This window comes from Vulpes vulpes, chromosome 16 (assembly GCF_048418805.1).
Source record: "Vulpes vulpes isolate BD-2025 chromosome 16, VulVul3, whole genome shotgun sequence".
In the NCBI taxonomy this organism is placed as follows: Eukaryota; Metazoa; Chordata; class Mammalia; order Carnivora; family Canidae; genus Vulpes; species Vulpes vulpes.
The window spans coordinates 24,758,587-24,779,718 of NC_132795.1; the positions used below are offsets into that span (position 1 = coordinate 24,758,587).

Consider the following 21,132-nt stretch of genomic DNA (forward strand, 5'->3'; position numbering starts at 1 on the left):
GGTGCAGACACCCAGGCAGCGGGGGACGCAGGCTCCCTGCAGGGACTGGATCCCGGGACCGGGGTCACGCCCTGGGCCGGAGGCAGGTGCTCGGCGGCCGAGCGCCCCCCCGCCCCGGGTCCCCTCCACGCTCCCTCTTAAACAGCGGCCACGCCCCGTGCAGGTGACGGGGCTGTCACCGCCTCGCCCTTGCGGTCGGGGCCCCCGAGGCAGGACCCTGCCGCCCGCAGCCGCCCGCAGCCCCGGAGCCGGTAGGAGGAGCGCCGCCTGCGGGCCCCGCCGGTCCCCTCCTTCGCGCCCCGCGCCTCCCCGAGCCCTGGCGGCCGCCGGCGTCGCAGGGAGCAGCTCCCGACCCTCCGCGGCCGCGGGATTCGCCCTCCGCGCGCCGCGCCCTCCCCGCTGTCGGCGCCCGCTCGGGAGGCGCCCGGGCCGAGGTGCGGGGACCCGAGCGCCCCGCGGAGGTGCCGCCCATGCAGCGCGGGGAGCAGCGCGAGGGGCGCGGCCGGCGCCCGAGGTGAGGGGCGGGGGCGCGGGCGGGGGGCGCGGGGGGCGCCGGCGGGGGGTGGGGGGCGCCGGGCTCGGCCGCAGCCTCCCCGGGTCCGCGCGTCCCCGCGGCCGCGGGCGCTGACTCGGCACAATCGCGGGCGGCGCGGGGGCGGCGGGAGCGCTCGGGGCGCGCGGGGGGCGGAGGGCGAGGCCCGCGCGGCGGCTCGGGGACCCTCGGCGGCTCGGCGGCGGCGCGGGGGGGCGCCCTCCCTCCCCCCCTCCTCCCCCTCCTCCCTCCTCCCCCTCCTCCCTCCTCCTCCTCCTCCCTCCTCCTCCTCCTCCCTCCTCCCCCCCTCCCCTCGCGGCACCGACCCCCGGTTACTGTCTCCCCATCCCGGGCGCCGCAGGTCCCGGCCGCGGGGCCTCCCCCTCCCGCCCCCGCGCTGACCCCGGGTTAGTGCCCCCCCCCCCCCCGCACCGCAGGCCCGGGCCGCGGGGCCTCTTCCCTCCCTCCTCCTCCTCCCTCCCCGTCCCTCCTCCCCCCTCGCCCCCCCCCCCGCAGCGCCGAACCCGGGTTAGTGCCCCCGTCCCCCCCCCCCGGTGCCGCAGGTCCGGGCCGCGGGGCCTCCCCCTCCCCCCTGCAGCGCCGACCCCCGGTTAGTGCCCCCCTCCCCTCCCCTCCTCCCCTCCCCTCCCCGCCCCCCTCCCGGCGCCGCCGCAGGTCCCGGCCGCGGGGAGGCGGCTTTGTTCTCCCGCCCCGCGCGGCCGCTCTTCTGCCCTCCGGGCTCCCGCGCTCCCCGGGGCGGCCGGGCTGGCGGGGGCGTCGCGGCGGGGAGGGGCGCGGGCTCGGGGAGGGCCGCGGCCGGGGCCGCGCAGGCAGGTCGGGGGGGGCCGCCTCCTCCTCCTCCCCCCCTCCCTGCGGGGCTCCCGGCTCCCGCTCTACGATGAGCAGCCTCGGGAGCGGCCGGAGGGGCCCGTTTCCTCGTGCTCGAGCGCGCGGGCTCCGGAGCCGAGGCCGGCAGCCGCCGCCCCCCCGGGGCCGCCCCCGAAGTGCCCGCAGGGCCCCGCGGGCTCGCGCCTCCCGGGCCGGCCTCCGCGCTCGCTGCCCCGGGGTCGCCGACTCGCGGTCCCGCCGCTCGCGCACCTGCGTGCAGGTGTGACCCTCGGCTTCCTCTCCAGCGCTGCTCTAGACCTCGGCTTCTGGAAGAACAGGATCCCTGCGATCCCTAGCCTCCCTCCTTTAGACCCGGTGAAATTGCATGTATGCGTCTGCCTCGCAGGTAGGATCTTCATTGTACTGTGTCCCCTGCTGCCCGAAGGGCTCATTTCTTCGTTGCCTAGAGAGAGACCTTGCCCCCTTCCCTCCTCCCCACCGATGGCTCTGTAGGTTCTGAGAGGTTATCTTCAAAATGACACGGTACCTATAAACAGAGAAGGGGCACTTAGTGGGCTTGCTGTTGTCCTTAGTAAAGCCGGAGGCCTAATCTGCATGGGGATACTAGTAATGGTGTGAAAATCTGGAGCTTGCTAATCTGTTTGGTCATCAGAAGATTCCTGCAGGGATTGTTTATATAGTGTGGGAGACAGATGGCATCCCTAGCAGACTAGAGAAGCCGGGCATAAAGGGCCATTGTATTTTTCAGAAACTATCCACTTCACTGTTTGGAAGAGGGATAGGGTGGGTTGGGGGGAGAGACATAATTTCAATCTCCCAAAGGCGTTATAACCTTACCCTCTGATCTCCTAACCAGTTAATCTCTTCTTTCTTTGGACATTTAAAAAGTCATCATTTAGGTGATTTGTTTTGATTATGGGTTTGGCATACTTTGGTCTCATTTGTGATTATGTGAAGCAGTTAAAACAGTTTTATTAGCAAAAAACGTCTTTGAATTTAAGATCATCATACCCCTTATGGGGAGAAGACAGTCGGAACTTTCTTAGCTCTTGTTCGTTTCAACACATGTCCGCTAGCTGGAAGGACTTTTGTCCAGTCTGCTTGAATTCTTTCCCCGTCTCTATGACAGGTGATACCCTAACTTCTGGCCCTTGCCTCCAGACCCTCAGCTGTGGATAGTACTCGGCTTCTTAACCTAACACATTTGCTCTGCCATTGCCTCCATCACAACATTGAGCAACCTTTGGCAGTGAATCTTTATGAATGACTGTGAATTCCGTGAAGAATCAGAGTCATTCTGAACATTTGCAATTAAGCCAGCTGGAGCTTTTCTGCTCCAACCACTATTATAGGTCCTTTATGTGTTATAGGTTGCAAAACTGGTCTTCCCTCTGTGATTGTGAGGGAAAATATCCCAGTGAATTAATATTCACCAGTCACAGGACAAGATTTAATGAAGAACATGAGCAATGTTTGAACCCTCTGAACAGGAAGTATGGAATAAAAGCAAGCCTTGGCTCTGTTTAACTTGGGCAATGTGATCATGAGAGAAAAACATAGTTTCTTATTCTTTTCAAAGCCTTTTTCACCCCTGAGGGATCTCAGCAAAAGACAAACTAGAGTTGTTACCTGTAGTTGCGGACAGATGGCATAACCTTCTGGATGAAGGTATTTTGCAGGAGAGGTGGCTTTTGGGTTCTGTCCAGTTTCAGTGGGTGCCCTAGCATCAGCAAAAGGATCTACCATTCAAAATGCTTGTTAAATCTGTGGCTGGGTCTGTGTACCCTCTCGCCAGGTCGCTGTCAGTCTTGTGAAGTGTTGCTGTAAGAGAAACACTTGACTCCAGGCCTGGGGCTTGCTAGGGGCCTGGCCTGGATCCACATTGAAGTGTGTTGCTTGTTTTCGTGGGTAAAAAAGGAACCAGTTTCACATGGTGTGTTGGATAGAGAACGGTGCAATAGAGTGAAAAGCTTTCTAGTTTCATTGTCAAAAGCCAGGCCTGGCCTGAAGGAGAGAGGACTATATTTGAAGTTTGGTTGACTTAACAGAGGCAAAGGTTGCTTCTTTACACACAGGATGTCTTTTGTAGGAGAATATGAATGAAGAATTAGAAGAGCAACCAACCCCCTAGTTTGTCTACAAGGGTCCCGGCTTATTCCTATTGACCTATGTTAGTTATCAAAAGCATCCCTTTTTACATGTAAAAGTGCTGTGATTTGGCTGATAAATTATATAGTCATCCTGGATGTTAAGGAATCCTCGCTTTTCTTCACTACCCTCTTCTGTTCTCAGATTTTGAGTCTTGCTTTATTTAATCTTTTATTCATTCTATGCAAGGATAAGAAAGGTTAAAAAAAATTAAACCAAAAAATACACACAGAAAAAAGAAATAGCAAGGAAGATAGAAGGATGGGGTCATTGATTGCTTGTCATCTGTTTATACTTATCGGAAAGAGATAGTTTTATCCTTAAGTTTGTTAAGTGTCTACTAGGGCTCCAAGCCTGTGTTGTTATTGTCTTCAAGAATCAGAAGCATTACACTTGCCCATCTACCTAGGGGCTGACCCCAATTGGAAAAATTCTTGTGCCTTGGGAGAAGCAAGCTTTGGACAAAACCTGTTTGCAGACCTGATGGATGCATAGCTCTTGCAGATGGGAATGCAAATTTCAAGATTTAGTGTTTGGTCCAGTTTTGGGATATTTACCGAGAATTCAAAACACAAGTGTTGTTGTGAAGACGTGACTCAACACTCTTCTCGTTTCCAAAGCTCTCTGGGCCACAGGATAATAGAAGAACCTTTGTTTTCAATCTTCTCTTCTGACTGTAGTCTTGGGTCTCAGCTTTCCATATGGAGGGCTTACAGAGAAGAGCTTGGTGTGCCCAGTCACCATGTGAAAATTCGTATAGGGGTTTCGGGTTGTGTAGGTGACTGGTAGGGATTTGGGTTCCAAAGCTAGATATTTGGAGCTTGGGGCATCTACTTCTGCAGTGGTTGTACTACTTTGCTGAAGAATCGCCTGTTTGAAATAGTTCACTTGCAGCACTGGCCAGTAGGTGTTACAGTTAATTATGGTTGTCGCCTTTTCCGTACCCACTCCACTTAGATCCTCAGAACTGAGGTCAGCATGCCTGAATAGGAAGGAATTTATGTATCTCCTTTATAAGTAGGTAGAATGACTGTGTAATTCTTCTCTCCAGACAAGGTCACGTTTGCGAGTAAGAGGGAATAATAATAACTGGAAGGGGCACTGGATCAACAAGTGTAACTGTGACCGTCTCAGGAAAATGATGTACAGTCATCTTAGGTATGACCCAAGTCATTAGCTTTTATATGAAGAATAGCCATGGGATGGGAAAATGTCTTAATCTTCTTCTAGATTTGTTCAACATCTATGTTTCTGTGCGTGCATGTGGATATGTGTACGTGGATATGTTTACGCGAACACTGATCATATATCTATAGATACGTGTACTGTGGTTGAAATAAACCACATAAGAACGCCTAGTTATTTGGAAAATTGTGGACTTCATAATCTCTTTCATGGATTGACTTTAAAACTAAACTCTCTGCATCCAGCCTCTCTAAACTTTAAATCATTTCCGGGCCTTGTGTAGTTTGCATACTAATCAGTTAGTATAATTCTTGCTTAAAAACCTGTGAGGGCTCTCATTTTCTGTTTAGTTCTCAATGATCTGTAGACAGTTTGGTGGTTAGAAAGGAAAAGCAGTGAAAAAATTTCATTCATTCTTTCAACTATTATTTATTGAGCACCTTTCACAAGTCAGTATCTGATCTAGATGCTGAGGATATACCAATGAATAAAACAAAAGAGCCCTACCCTTGTGAAGTTTTCATTATCTTGCGGTGGAGGGGTGGGGTGGAAGACAGACAATAAAAAAAAAAAATCGAATGAGTAGATTATATAGCATGCTAGGAGGAAGTACACACTTTGGAAGAAAGGGAAAGTCGAACAAGATAAATGTAGTTGAGTAGCCTTCATGGAGAAAAAGACCTTAAATTTAAGTCAGGACTTTGAGGCAGGTGAGAGAAGTTACTCATGCAGAAACTTGAGGGGGAGCGTTCAAGGTACAGGGAACAGCCAGTGTGAAAGCCTGAAGTGTGTTCAAAGATTAGCAAGAAGACCAGCATGATGGAGTGGGGTGACTGGGGGAGCTGGAAACGAGATCAGAAAGGTGGTATAAGAGTGGCAGTGTGGGACCTTGAGATGCAAGAGTAGTTACAATTGCAGCAGAAATCCCATTATATTAAAAAGTTGTATTTGTGCTATGAAGCCTGCACTGGTCAATATGGCTTATGTTTCACAAATACTGCACTTCATCTTGGTTAATAAACTTTTCATGTCATTTGCTTATTGTTTGTTAAAATAGCATATGTTTGGTGGTTGCTTCTCTCAAACCGTATCCCCATTTTGCAAAAATAGATCAGTGGCTCAAGGGTGGTGGTTCTTTGAAGTGTGAACATAGTAATGAAAATGCTACAGTTCAGAATGCCATCAACATACTTAGAGAACTCTGTCCCACTGCAAATGTAAAATGTGAAATCTGTATGTGTAAAAACAAGGGAATCCGTGAGAGTGATGAAGTTGAAACGTGCGCATGGAAGTCTGATGATGACTACCTTAAAACGGTTTTTTTCTTGGGTTTGCCATCCAGTCGATCCTAATTCCCCGTCATTGCCTGTTATGAAACTGTCCAATAGTGGCATGAAGCCATGAATGTTTTGGTGTCATTTTCAAACAAAGCACAGAAGCTTCTCTGTTATACTATTGAAGTTTTCCAGGACAAGCACACAATAATGCTTTCCATTACAAAATTAACATAATATATTGCTAACGGTAGGTAAGAGATTAAAAATACTCTAGTGGCATCAATAAAGGGCTCTTGTAGCAAAAGTAAGAATGAGTCATATTATTGAATAGACACTCGCAAAATCGGTCAGATAGCTAAAGACAAACATAGTCCTTAAAGAGAAACCAGAAGTTATTGAGAATTCCTTTGTCAAATGGCCCGGTTGGCTGTTGCATAATAGCAGTGGAGTAGCGTGTGGAAGAGTGATTACTATCAAGTACATACCGGGAGATATTTTACTTTATGGTTGGATGAAACCACTGAGGTCATGCAGAGAATGAATCAGCTCTTGGCATTTGTTCAGGGAGGAGCGCTTGGTGATGCTTTGTTCATTTATCACTGAAAACTTGTGTATGAGAGAGGAGATTTTTCTTTTGGCTAACTGTTATTAATGAGACTGGAAAAGTTGCTCTGGGGGCAGGACTTATGGAGCACTCATTTCATGTTCGTATAAGAAGGTGATGGCTTCGTAAAGAAAAGAAGTCGTACCTAGAAGGCAGTCTGCATGCTACTCCATTCACAGCAGATGTAGTGCCTTCTGATCTTGAGGAAATACTAAAAGAAAGAGCAAAAACTGGGTGCCGCCAAATTGCAGCCCCTGAGTGTATGAGTGTGTTGTGCAAAGTGACAGGGAGTATTAAGACTACTTCTCCATGCTGACATATGCTGGCTTTTTAGAGGAAAGGCATGCATGTAATATTTCATCTGTGGAGTAAGAAAAATGTTTTTCATGACACTGTTGAGAAACCAGTTCTCCTATATCAAGTGGCATGCCTCAGTAGTATGCTCTGCCCACAGTGAGCGATGTCAAGGACAGGAAGGGAAGGAGGAAGTGTTAATAAATAGAACGATCTGCCACGATCTTGGGACTAAGAAATTTTTTCATTAGACAAAGTTGGAGATCTGCATTGATGATAAAGGGTTAAGGAGGTTATATTTTTGGTAGTGGACAGTCCTTTAAAGGTTTTATTTTTACTTGTTTATTCATGAGAGATACACAGAGAGAGGCAGAGACATAGGCAGAGGGAGAAGCAGGCTCCCTGCCGGGAGCCTGATGTGGGATTTGAACCCAGGACCCCGGGATCACAACCTGAGCCAGAGACAGATGCTTAACCCCTGAGCCATCCAGGCGTCCCTGAGCAGTCCTTTATATAATAACCATATTTTGGGATCCCTGGGTGGCGCAGCGGTTTGGCACCTGCCTTTGGCCCAGGGCGCGATCCTGGAGACCCAGGATCGAATCCCACATCGGGCTCCCGGTGCATGGAGCCTGCTTCTCCCTCTGCCTATGTCTCTGCCTCTCTCTCTCTCTCTCTCTCTGTGACTATCGTAAAATAAAAAATAAAAATTAAAAAAAAAATAACCATATTTTCTCTTGGTGGCCCGCTGAAAGAATAAGAGCACAAAGAAATAGGACTTAGAGCCACTGGTTTTGATGGAGAGAGGGTATCAGTGTATAGGTGGTTTTCAGGGCATGTAGGAAACCACACTGGGAGGAACCTAGACCTTTAGGGTTTTGATCGAGGTGGCAGGGAGTACAGGTAGAAAGAGGTGGAGCAGTCTAACAATTGGACATGACCTTGTATATACTTTTGCCTTAGGCTTGGCTTCATTCCAGACAAAGGGACTTGATACAAGTTTTCAGGACGTGACATTTATTGCCCCTGACCAAACCTAGAGAAGATAAATGATCTCCGTGGTCTTGGATTCTCTTTGCATAGGCCTTCCTTCCTCCTTCCCTCTTGTCTTCCCTCTTTTCTTTTGTTCTTTCCATCTTTTAAAAAAAATATTTATTTATTTATTATGTATGATAGACATAGAGAGAGAGAGAGGCAGAGACACAGGAGGAGGGAGAAGCAGGCTCCATGCCGGGAGCCTGACGTGGGACTCGATCCTGGGACTCCAGGATCGCGCCCTGGGCCAAAGGCAGGCGCTAAACCACCGAGCCACCCAGGGATCCCCTGTTCTTTCCGTCTTTAAGTTGGCATCTTTAAACTAGAAGAGACTTTGTGAGCTCTTCTCCTATATGTCCATGTTGTTGGGCAGATACGTGGGCTCGATGGCCAAGAGGGATGAGGGTGTGTGGGGAAGGTGTATGCTCCTTGCTTGGCTAGCCCACTCTAATGCATAGTGTCCAGTTATAGCACACATTTAAACTTGAACCCTGTTTCTTCAGTAAAGATCCATTTCCCATTTTTTGGAACTAAATTGAGTCTTTTTGTTTTGTCTAATAACTTTTACATTGATTACTGTTACTTGCTTCCATGACAGAAGCTATTCATGCATTATTTGTTGCACAGACACTGAGGGCTGTGTATGAGCCAGGCTCTGTGCTAAGTGAAAGGTATAGAAGAGGTTAATAATTAGAGCTGGCCCTGCCCAGATAAAACAGAGGACCCGGTAGGAAACTGGGAACAAGGATATGATAAACAAATATATAATTGCAAAGCAAATGTGGCACAAATGTTTACATCGGTTAAATCTGGGTGTTGGGATATGGGTTGCTATTGTATTAGCTTCTGAACTATATGAGCTTCTGCATATATATTTGAAATAAATCCTAAGTAAAAAAAATGAAAAAAAAATAGTTGGAAGTGTGGTGATTCTTTGAGGAGCGAGTCTTTGGTAGAACATGGAGTGTTACTCGGACTTGCTTTGGGCAGAGTAGTCAGGGAAGACCAGAGCGCACCTCCTCCTCCTCCTCGCTTGCCTGTGTGGGAGGGATGAGGACCCTTCGGATGGGGTTCAGAGAAGAGTCACGAAGATGACTGATGGCACGGTTGAAAGTAAGACCTCTGAGAACAGTCCCGAAGAACCGGGGATGCTGAGCAGGGGGTGAAGTTTACCTGATGCGGCAACTTAGGCTATCTTTTCCGTAAATTTATAGGGACTCTTACACCGTCACGTTCTGCTCAGTCATGTCCCATGCTGAACAGCAGGCAAGGCGGGTTATTCAGCTTAGAAATATGTGTGAGAGGAAAAGTGAAATTTTGTTCTTCAACCAAGGAAAAATTGGCAGGGACCTGAGAGACAAACTAGTTCGGCCTTCCTGTGAAGAGATAGCTCTCTAACGTTCTTAACAAGTGGTCAGCACGTTACTTTCTGTGCTTCCTCTAACTCAGGATGGGGTGGTGGGGAGGGGGCATTCACTCTGGTTTACTTCTATTGAGCAGGTCTTCTTTCCATCCCATATGTACACCCCAGACTCATCTTTCCCTCGGTACGTTTGCCAGAAGAAGCGCTTCCCACCTGGAATGCCTGCCAATTTGACTTACTCTTCCAGATCCCGTATCTCCATTGCCTTTCTCTACACAACCTGAAAATAGTAGTTTTCCCATCTTATCTTCCTGAAGAGTGTGGCATTCCTAGAAGTGTCCATAGTTTCCTCTTTCAGTGATTGACAGCAAGGGTGGGCAGAGTCAGTGTCATAATCTAGGTGGGAGTTAGAGGGAAGTGTCTGGTTTGACATCTTCCCCTCCAGATACTGGTATGCCACCCTCTTGAGAATCACTATTTTATAGCAGCTAATATTTTCATCTTCTTAGCTTTATTTATTGTTATTGCTTAAACATTTGTTTATTTTCATTTATTTTAAGTAGGCTCCACACCCAGGGTGGAGGCCAGCGTGGGGCTTGAACTCATGACCCATGAGCTCAAGAATCAGATGCTCAACCAATGGAGCCACCTAGGCACCTCTCATCTTTGCTGTAGATGGTGTACTAGTTATTTTGTTTCCTATTGCCTCTTTTGCCAACAAGGTTTTAAGCACTCTAAGCATATGGAAACTTGGCTGGCATCTCTGTAATGCCCAGTATTGATCATGGAGTGAATATGCAGTCATCAATGTCTAATGGCCAAAGGACCACCTGTTTGTTTCTCAAGACCGTTACGGAAGGCTGTTACTTATATAAATCTGATATTAAGTTGGCACAGATACTAAATAATTAACATTTTGTAGTTTTAAGATGGCAGAAAGCCAAGTGTTGGGGGTCTAATTCATTCAGATGTCATCTTAGAGACCTCCTTTATAAGACTTTTAACCTTCGCCAAAGTGTAATCTACAGGTGATGCTGACGCTATCACCTGGAAGCTTCTTAGAAATGGAGACTCTCAGGCCCCACACCAGACCTACTGAATCAGAATCTGCATTGTTAACAGGATCCCCAGCTGTGCTGTATTACGCACAGGAAAGTTTGGGAAACAACATTTTAACCTACCAGAATTCAGATATTTAGGAGGAGCATTTATTGTCAAAGTGCAGTAAGTCTGGAAAGGAAGGTTCCTTGGTCTGTGGATGAGCTCCTCAGTGCTCTCTGCAGGGTGGCCTGATACTATCCTGCATAATGCCGTCATGCCGGAGCTTCCAGGCCAGAAGATGCCTCTGGAGGAGAGTCCTGGACTCATTTAAGTGGGTGATACTCACGTGTCAGACGTGAAGGTGATTACAGGAATTTGAAGCAGTTGCTGGAGTGAGAATCCAGGAGAGCTTGGCAGAGGCAGAAAAACATGGCCGACAACCTAAAACGGAAAATAATGGAAGATGTCTTACCTTTATAATAGGAAACCACTTCCGACGCTGTGGGCTTGGATTCATCCGAAACTCTGATGCCTCCAGAGCCAGCACGTCACAAATAAAACCAGCTGGATGTGCTGTGTGTGGAGACATGAGGGTCATGGAGGGCATCCGTCCTCCGAGGGCAAGGTGGTTGCGCTAGGCTCGCTCAGTTGTCACGTGGGAATTTGAGTCCAGTATGGCTGCATCTTCACATTTTTCAAATGAAGCTAAAAATGTAAGTTTGTATGTAAAACATCTCTTGAGTGGTAATTAAAATGTTTTGAGAACAGCACAGGCCAAACAAAATTTATATGCTGCCTGCATCTGTTTTACGACTCTTGTTCTGGAGCAACAGAACCTGTGAGATGGTATCCATGCCAGGCTGGTGCAGTGCGGGGCACCGAACACAGGCAGAGGTGATTTGGCCTTGATAGAGACCATTTTGGATCTTTATTAAGTTAAAAAAAAAAAAAAAGATGTAAAAGAAGGGAGCTGCATTTGTGTTGGTGACCTGACCAAATATGTATCTGGAGATCCTCAGTAACTAATAGTATTTGAAGGAAAGAGTTGGGGGCCTAAAGGAATAAAACCTAGTTCCTGTGAAATCTGAAAGGGGATTGATTGGGATGAGGGTGAGGAAATGGAGACGTGGACATTTCTTGGCACATCCAAGCCGCCCAAGGGATCACACACTGCCACATGGCAGTCAGGGCCCGGAGGCAGGACCGCAACTGGACCCTCTCGTGCTGGGGACAGAAGTGTGACTAGAGGTAGACCCCAAGTTAATTTTTCTTTGGTATCTGCCTGCTAATATTTCAATTTGTTGGAATTGGATTTTCCATTAAAGTTTGTCAGGGTAAAAATCAGCATTATATACATTTCGAAGGGGAAAACTAGGGGAAGGAATCAAAATTCTTTCCAAAGATCTATTATTGATAATGTCTCTTGTTTAAACTACGCTCCTCAAGGAGCAGGACTGTTTATTATTTATCTTCACATCCCGGCATCTGGCACAGTCTGAGTTATGAATATTGACTTGAAATGATTATAAGACAAGATATAATTTATTTATTCATGAGAGGCAGAGAGAGGGGGGAGCACAGAGACACAGGCAGAGGGAGAAGCAGGCTCCATGCAGGGAGCCCGACATGGGTGGGACTCCATCCCGGGTCTCCAGGATTAGGCCCTGGGCCGAAGGCAGGTGCTAAACCACTGAGCCACCCGGGCTGCCCTATAATTTATTTTTTTATCTTGGAAAGTCATTCTATAGGTATTCGTTTTCCTCATCGATTTTTAAAAAATGATAGCCTTATTGAGATATAATCCACATCCATGAAATTCGCCATTGTAAGTGTACAATTCAGTGAGTTTAAGTATATTTACAAAGTTGGGCAACCAGCACTACCATGTAATTTCAGAGCCTTTTCCTCACCCCCCCCCCCCCAAAAGAAGCCCAGTACCCATTAGCAGTTACTCTCCATGATCCCTCCCCCAGTTCCTGGCAACCACTCTTCCACATTCTGTCTTTATAGATTTGTCTATTCTAGATATATCTTAAAAGTGGAATTATATGTAGTGTTTTGTGACCAGCATCTTTCACTTAGCATAATGTTTTCAAGGTTTATTCGTGTTGTAGCACGGATCAGTACTTTGTTCTTTTTTATAGCCAAATAAAATTGTGTTGTATGGATATCCCACGTTTTGTTTATCCGTTCATCAGTTGATAGACATTTCAGATGTTCTCACTTTTTGGCTATTATGAATGATTCTGATATGAGCATCTGTGTAAAAGTTTTTATGTGGATATATTTTCATTTCTCTTGAGTATATACCTCAGAGTGTAAATGCTACATATGGTAACTCTCTTTATCATTTTGAGTATCTGCTACACATTTCATATTTAGTGCACCATTTTACATTTCAATCAACAATGTATGAGGCTTCTAATTTCTCCATATCCTTTGTAACACTTGTTATTTTTTTCTTTTGGCTTCAACTATCCAAGCGGGTATTAAGTGATATCTCATTGTGGTTTTGATTTGCTTTTCCCTAATGACTAATGATGTTGAGTGTCTTTTTCTGTGCTTGTTGGCCATTTGTATATATTCTTTGGAGACCTGTCTATTCACATTCTTTGCTGATTTTTAAATTGGGTTTACTTTTGTGTTGTATGAATTCTTTTTATATTCTGGATCCTAGACCTTTATGAGATATATGTCTTGAAAATATTTTTCCTACTTTGTGGATTGTCTTTTTACTTTCTTTTTTTTTTTTATTTTTTTTTATTTTTTATTTTTTTATTTTTTTTGTCTTTTTACTTTCTTGATACTATCATTTGAAGCACAATCATTTGTAATAGTAATAAAGTCCAATTATTTTTTTCGTTCATCCTTGTGCTTTTTGTGTCAGACCTATCCTTCTAATTGTTACGTAAGCTATGAAGAGTAAACTATTGATACCTCTAACTACTGTTGTCTTTCTCTCTTCAACGCTGTCAGTTTATACTTATGTGTTTTGCAGCCCTGTTCTTGGGTACATATATGTTTATAATTGTTATGTCTTTCTTTTGAATGGACTTTTATCATTACAAAATATCCTTCTTTCTCTCTAGTAACAATTTTTGTCTCTAAGCCCATTTTGTCTGGTATTAGTATTGCCAGTCCAACTCTTTATTTGCTCTTTGCGTGGTGTATCTTTTTCCATCCTTTTATTTTCATCTTACTTTATCTCTGAATCTTAAGTGTCTCTTTTCGACAGCAAGTAGTTAGGTCACTTAAAAAATGTATTCCAACAATCTCTGCTTTTTGATTAGTGTTTCGCTCCAGTGACTGGTGCGCTTAATTTATTTACATTTAATGTTAATTACTGATAATAGTATGTCTACCTTTTTGCTGTTTGTTTTCTGTATACCTCAGATTTAAAAAATTTTTCAATTTCTCTATTGTCTTGCCTTGTGCTAAATATCTGTTTTCAGAGTGCTGTTTTAATTCCCCTGTTGCTTTTCTGGAGACGATAATTTTCATAGGTTTTTATTCTGTCATTCCTGATAATATTGTTGTATTTTTTGAGTTATATTCTTAATGTTTGCTGTAGAGATTATGGTAAACTTTTTAGTTTAAAACAATTCAGTTCAGATGGATTTCAGAACTATGCAATAGATTTACTTCAGTATAGCTTCATTCCTTGCTTTATGTATTATGAAGCAAGGAATATTTTATAATTCCTTTTATAATTATTGTCTATGGATTAGTTTTTAAATAATAATAGGAAAGGCTTATAAAAATACACTTACAGGGATCCCTGGGTGGTGTGGCGCAGCGGTTTAGCGCCTGCCTTTGGCCCAGGGCGTGATCCTGGAGTCCCGGGATCGAATCCCATGTCGGGCTCCTGGTGCATGGAGCCTGCTTCTCCCTCTGCCTGTGTCTCTGCCTCTCTCTCTCTCTCTCTGTGTGCCTATCATTAAAAAAAAAAAAATTCACTTACACTGTCTTTTACATTTAACTATGTAGCTAGGTTTGCTGATTCTCCTTATGTCTTCTTGTAGAGTTCATGTTTGGTGTTTTTTCATTTCAGCCTCAAGGACTAACTTTAGTATTTCTTGAAGGACAGATTTGGTGGTGACAGAGTCTCTTAAGTTTTGCTTAAATAGGAATGTCTTAATTCTTCCTTCACTTTTGAAGGATAATTTTGTTGGATGTTGAAGCCTTGTTTTGCCTTTTTTTTTTTAAGATTTTATTTATTTATTAATGAGAGAGAGAGAGAGAGAGGCAGGCAGGCAGGCAGGCAGAGACACAGGCAGAGGGAGAAGCAGGCTCCATGCCGGGAGTCCGACGTGAGACTCGATCCCGGGACTCCAGGATCACGCCCTGGGCCAAAGGCAGGTGCTGAACTTCTGAGCCACCCAGGGATATCCAGCCACCCAGGGATCCCCTTGTTTTGCCTTTTTAACTGCTTTGAATGTGTTGTCCCACTGCCCCCTAGTCTTTGTAGTGTCTGATGTGAAATCAGCTAGTAATGTTGTTGAGAATCCCTTTCATGTGATGAGACTTACCTGCTGCATTTCAGTTTCTGTTTTTTGACATTTTGATTATGATGTGTCTTGGTGAGGATTCTTTTCTGTTTATCCTACTTTGAGTTGTTGAGCTTCTTGGATGTTTAGGTTAATGTTTTCCTCAAATGTGGGAAGTTTTTGATTTGGTCATTATTTGATTACATATTCCTTTGTCCCTTTCCTTTTATTCTGGAACTCCTTATATGCATGTATTGATACAATATTTGTTGTTTTATAAGTCTCTGAGGCTCTGTTAATTTTTCTTCTTTCATTTTTGTTCCTAAGACTGGAATTGTCTCAATTGATGTATCTTCAGGTTCACAGATTCTTTCTTCTGCCTATTCAGATTTGATGTTGAACAACTCTAGTGAATTTTCCATTTCAGGTATTGTACATTTCAACACCAGAATTTTTTAAAGATTTATTTATTTAAGTAAACTGTACCTGCAATGTGGGGCTTGAACTCATGACCCTGAGATCAAGAGTCACATGCTCTACCAACTGAGCCAGCCAGGTGCCCTCAACACCAGAATTTTTAATCTGTGTGTATTTGTTTTTTTTAAATAATTTCTGTCTCTGTATTGATTTTCTCTCATGAAATACTGTTTTTATATTCTCCTTTAATTCTTTAGACGTGGTTTCCTTTAATAATTTAAACATATTTATAATAGCATATTTAAATCTTTGTCTAGTATGACCCCTCTGGCTTTCTCAGGGACATGTCTTAATCTACTACTTTATTTCCTGTGTGTGGACCATACTTTACTACTTTCTTGTGTGTGTATTGCAAGTTTTTGTTGGAAAGTGGACTGTTCAAATAATATCTCATGGTGACTCTGAAAATGAGATTTCTCTCTGTCCACAGGATTTGGTGTTTTTGCTCTTTGTTGTTATTTGATTGTTTGCAGACTTTTCTGAATACATTCTGTAAAGTCTGCATTTTTTTTTTTTTTTTTTGTCACATGTGGTTACTGAAACTTCTGCTTATTTACCTTAGTGGTCAGCTAATGATTTGACAGAAATTTCCTTAAGTGCCTGGAATGAAGAAATCTTTCAGTATGTGCAGAGAAGTTCCAGGTGCACATTGGGCTACACCTTCAACAATCAGCCATGCCGTTGACAGCTTAGTGGTAGCCTTCAATTGCTGCAGGCACAGAGACTCAGTGTCAGCCAGAGGTGAAAGATTAGGGTCTTCTCAGGTACTTACTGTGTATGCATGTAGTGCTGCACATGTATGTGGCCTTCTAGATCCCAAGGAATGTCAAAGCTTTTCAAGTCCTTCTATGGACATCTCCTTCCTCAAATTTTTCCTTTTTCAGTTAGTTAGCTTCCCTGCACAACCCTCCCCCTCCCCCCCCACACCCTGTGTTAGTGCTTTAGGTGTTCTCAATGTTAAACAATTGTTTTTAACAAATGCTGAGGGGCTAGAGTTTTTTCCCATTGAGTGATCTCTGAGTTAGGTTCAGTAAACACAAGTCCTGAGATGGGGCTTTTCCAGATATCTGCCAGTTCAAATAATGACAGTTCTCTGGGAAGGGGGCCTTTTTAGGGAACTCCAGTCCCATTTTGCCTTCTCAGGGGACTGCTAGAGTGCTGTTTTTCTCAGTCAGTCCCCATGGCTGCAGGGATGCTGGGGACTGTGATGCTAGGGAGAGAGTGATGGAAATAGGGAAAATTAAAATCCCACAAAGCTCAGTGTTCTTATTGAGACTCAGCCATTTTTCATGATACAATTATCATTGTAATGTTGTAAGCCTTTTGTTAATTTCCATAATTTTGAAAAAGTTGATATTGACAATTTTTGGTAGTAAAGCTTTTATGCTTTTATGGAGGAGTAGATTTTGGGAGGTTCTTACTTGGCTATTCTGGAAATGCTTCCCCCTCCTACTGAATTTTACCCCTGTCTGCTACAATGTGATGTTACATTTGATTGGTTTCTTTTTTCTCTTTCCTTAAATATTTTGAAACATAATTTATCTTTTTCATCTCTGTTTTTTTTCACCCCTTTTTACAAGTATATATACCTGTAAAAAAATATGTGTGTGTGTATATATACATGTATATGTACGTACATTCATACATACAGGTATATATTTTTAAAATCTCTAAATTGAGGTAAAATACTTATAAAAAATTTTTGCCATCAGTTCACCATTTAAAATGTGCAACTTGGTACTTTTAAGGACATTTACGTTGTTGTACAACGAATCTCCACAATACTTTACATCTTGAAAAACTGAAAATCTCTACTCATTAGACAAAAACTCACCAATTTTCCCTCCATGTAGTTCCTGAAACCATCGTTCTACTTTCCGTCTCTATGAATTTGACTACTACTGTAGCTATCTCATATAAGTGGAGTCATATAGTATTTGTCTTTGTGATTGATTTATTTCATTTAGTATAAGGTTCTCAACATTTATCCAGGTTGTAGCATGGTTCAGAATTTCCTTTCTAAGGCTGAATAATATTCTGTTGTATGCATATACTACATTTTTTAAATCTGTTCATCCATCAATAGACATTTGTATTACTTCTGCCTTTTTGCTATTGTGAATATGGACATAGATACACACATCTCTTCTAATTCTTTTTAGTATATTAATTTTTTTCTTTGCATGGCAGTATCTCTAGAAATATCCAACTTGATAGTTTTCTTAAATAGGTTAGTACACATATGGAATTTCTCAGATTTTGCTACGTAATACATTCTTCATTAGACATAAGTAAGTATTATTTTCTGATTCTTCCCAGACTTAGACGTTACCTTGCTGGTTCTTCCACTTTCAAGCTGGTAAAGTTTAAAAATTTTTAAATGACTTGAAGCCATGTCAGGGGGTAGGAAATAAATAAATTACAAAATTAAGTAGAATCCAACTTCCAATTCCTCATTTAAACCTTCAGTTGTGGGATCTCTGGGTGGCGCAGCGGTTTGGCGCCTGCCTTTGGCCCAGGGCGCAATCCTGGAGACCCGGGATCGAATCCCACATCAGGCTCCCGGTGCATGGAGCCTGCTTCTCCCTCCGCCTGTGTCTCTGCCTCTCTCTCTCTCTCTGTGACTATCATAAATAAATAAAAAATTAAAAAAAAATTTATAAAAAAAAATAAACCTTCAGTTGCTATGTTTTATTATTTTCTTTATGTATCTAAATAAAAATAGTGTAGGAATAAGAATTCTTGTCATCCTTTTTGAATAAGCAACCAACATGGCATTTCATGGTCTCAATTTTGTTGATAAATGAGGAGGTGTTTGGGGAAACATAATTAGGGATAGAAAGTAACAGGTTGAGTTATATCAATAGATGTGGCCATGCGTTCTTTGTACATTTGAAGAGCACACTCAAATCCCTGCACCAAGTAGGCAGGTAACATAAATCTGTGAAGCAAACTAGATGAGGACTCTGGTAAGCTGGACCTTACATGTGATTCCTAAAAGGAGAACTGTTACCAGCTCCTACCAGATTATTGCCCCAAGATGCCTGATAAACTAGTTTTTCAAGAGAAAGCAGAAATTAGAATTTTTATGTGAAATCTTATTTTAAAAAATGGGCAAATAATTGAAAAATGAAAATAAAAAATCATGCTGTCCAGTCAGAGAAGTTTGTAAGCTGGATTTATGACTGTGATTGGGGTCCAGGAATTCATAAGTTCAGGGAGTAACCTGTTTGATGGATACCATATAAGTGATATGCCAGTGTAGTTGGAGACCATGCTAGAATGATTATGATAATAGCATTTCTAGTGTTGAAGAGGGCTGTAGGGATCATCTAAATGACTTTCCGTGATATCTGTTTGACTTTTGGAATCATGCAAAAGCAAGCTATAGGGTAACAGTGCCAGCTCCTCTTTCTTAAAATGTATTTGGATCTCTCTTGTATTCTTATTCACAATAACGGATCTATATAGAACTTTTGCAGATCTTTCACCTATGTTATCTCCTACAATCACAAATTGTAGTGTGGAGGTTATTCTCATTTGGCCAAAGAAGAAACTGAGTTCCAGAGAAGTTTTGTGACTTCTTTGAGCCATGTGAACATGAGCCACAAGTTAGTAGCGTGCTTATGATTTCTCTTCAGTCTGAGATTAGTAGCATGCTCATGATTTCTCTTCAGTCTGAGATACCTTTGAGGGTTACATTAGGACAACAGACACAAATGGAAACAGTCCTTGGTAGTCTTGGATATAGGGTCACTCAGTGATAGTGCTGAAAGTAGGATCTAGTCTCCTTATTTGTAATTGTAAACTTCTTCCATCACAGCAAGTAGATAAATAATATGATAACATAAAGTTTTCCTAAGGAGAAAATACGCAAGTGCTGAATAGACGAGAAGGCTGTTAAACTATCATGCAGTAAAAGTAGACAGAAGGCATTTCTTGGATAAGTTCTGGTGTTTATCAAGGAGGAGGTGACATTTGAGACAAAGTTATATTTCTGTAATTTTTAAAGTTCTTTTGACTAGTGCTTTTTAAGGCTTTCTGTTTTCTTGTATTTAATTTTATTCATACTTTTAATCTCCATTTTGCAGGAGGTGGGGGTGGGTGAAGTTAAGTACTGTGAGTTTTTGAGTCGACAGCCCTATCAGTCATGCTTTTAGGAACTACAGTTTCATAGAATGAAAATACAAACATAACCACCATAATATAGAGAACTTTTACTTAGATATTGGAGGATTATAATGATTTCCCAATTTTTTAAAGAAAGGCTCAACTTGACCTTGAAAGAAGTTCTCACAAGTATTTATGTAAATTTGGAAAGAAAAAGATATTAAGAAAGAGAGAACAAGTGAAATGAAATATGCAAAATTTCCAGTTAAAACAATGAAATATTTCTAAAGAGGTACGTTTGCAGTATTTTTAGATATGTGTAACATTAAAGTGAAACAAAAGACTTACTGGATGACTGTGATATTTAAGATTAAAAATTTGTTTTCCTCCAACAAATTTTGGGGGGAATAAAATATTCCATCTCTCTCAATTTCCAAAAGATGAAAAGGTTCTATTTAGTGCTTTCATTTAATACCTACTGAGGGAGGGATGAAATTAATCTAGAAGCAGACTTGGATAGGAATCTTACTACTGACATTTTAGTTGTACAAGGTAGGGAAGTCTTTGCTAGAGAACGTAGTTAGTTCTAGGATTTCTTTGTAACAATAGCTCATATTAGTGGTGGGTAGTTAATTCTGGTGGAGCACTTGGAATTGTAGGAGTGGCCCATTCTTACACTTTCCAGCTACTTTTCCTTAGGGCAACAGGTTCTGTAGGGATGTTGTCAGCTGCCTTAGAGGTCAACTCAGGTGACAGATCTGCCAACATTCTCACTGTGACAAACAAGGGTCACTGGTTTAGGACCTTCTTCAGCTAGCAGCATCTTCTTTTTTGTTACCTAGTCCCCCAATCTCTAAGTCAATGCCTATTTTATATTTAACTTTAGCACCCCATTTCTGTTACCAGTTCCTATGGTTGCTTGGGTTTGAGCTAAGCTGGTGTAATAAACACTTCCTCAAAATTACAGTGGCCCTAATGATAGAAGCTTCTTTCTGTCTGATATTTTCTGTTGCTATTTCACTTATTTTTACCTGAAGTGGTGTTTTGGAAGAACTTCAGTTCTTCTCTCCTGTGTGTCTCCTTTACTTTCACACAGAGCACTTTACTTTAGCCACTTCCAGTTACCAAAAGTGTGGAAATTACCCCCCACTAGGCGATTCTCTAGTATGCCATCTGGTTGTCCTGCACTTTAACTCAGTTCTGACGCTGTGTCCCTGGAGACAGCATCAGATGCCACAGGTTGGGGGCTCAGTTCCATACACTGCAAGTTCCATGGCAATTGCAGGTAGTAGGTCTCCACGTAGTGTGCAACGTCTGGCCAACTTGGCCACACGTTAGAGCTTCCCATGACCTTTGGATTAGGTTGATTTACTAGAGCGGCTCATAGAACTCAGGGAAACACTTAGGTTTACCAGTTTATTGAAGGATATGGTAAAGGACACAGACGACCAGCAAGTTGAAGAGATACATAGAGCGAAGTGTCTGGGACAGTCCCGAGGGCAGGGGCTTCCTTCCTCGTGGTGTTGGGGCACAGCACCTCCCAGTACTAGAATGTGTTCACCCACCTGGAATCTCTCTGAACCCTGTGCTATTGGGATTTTTTATGGGGGCTTCTTCATGTAGGCATGGGAGATCATGAACTCTACTTTCAGCCCTTTTCTCTTCTCAAGAGAAAGAAAGGCAAAGGTGAAAACTCCAGGCTTCCAGTCCATGGCTTGTTCTTTCCAGTA

General features: G+C 43.5%; 1 protein-coding gene across 3 annotated transcripts in view; it reads left to right on the forward strand.

Annotated features, from left to right (window-relative positions):
- The first annotated feature begins 386 nt into the window (after window positions 1-386).
- The window catches only part of HECW2 (HECT, C2 and WW domain containing E3 ubiquitin protein ligase 2), a 357,715-nt gene continuing 336,969 nt past the window's right edge, over window positions 387-21,132 (forward strand). Inside the window, exons 1-2 of one of the 3 annotated variants that reach the window (XM_072741975.1) lie at window positions 433-514; window positions 1,666-1,766. The gene's annotated coding sequence lies outside the window, so the exon portion shown is untranslated. Of the gene's footprint in view, window positions 515-1,386; window positions 1,767-21,132 lie in introns of those variants that run through there. The other 2 variants (XM_072741976.1, XM_072741977.1) reach the window with 2 other exon arrangements.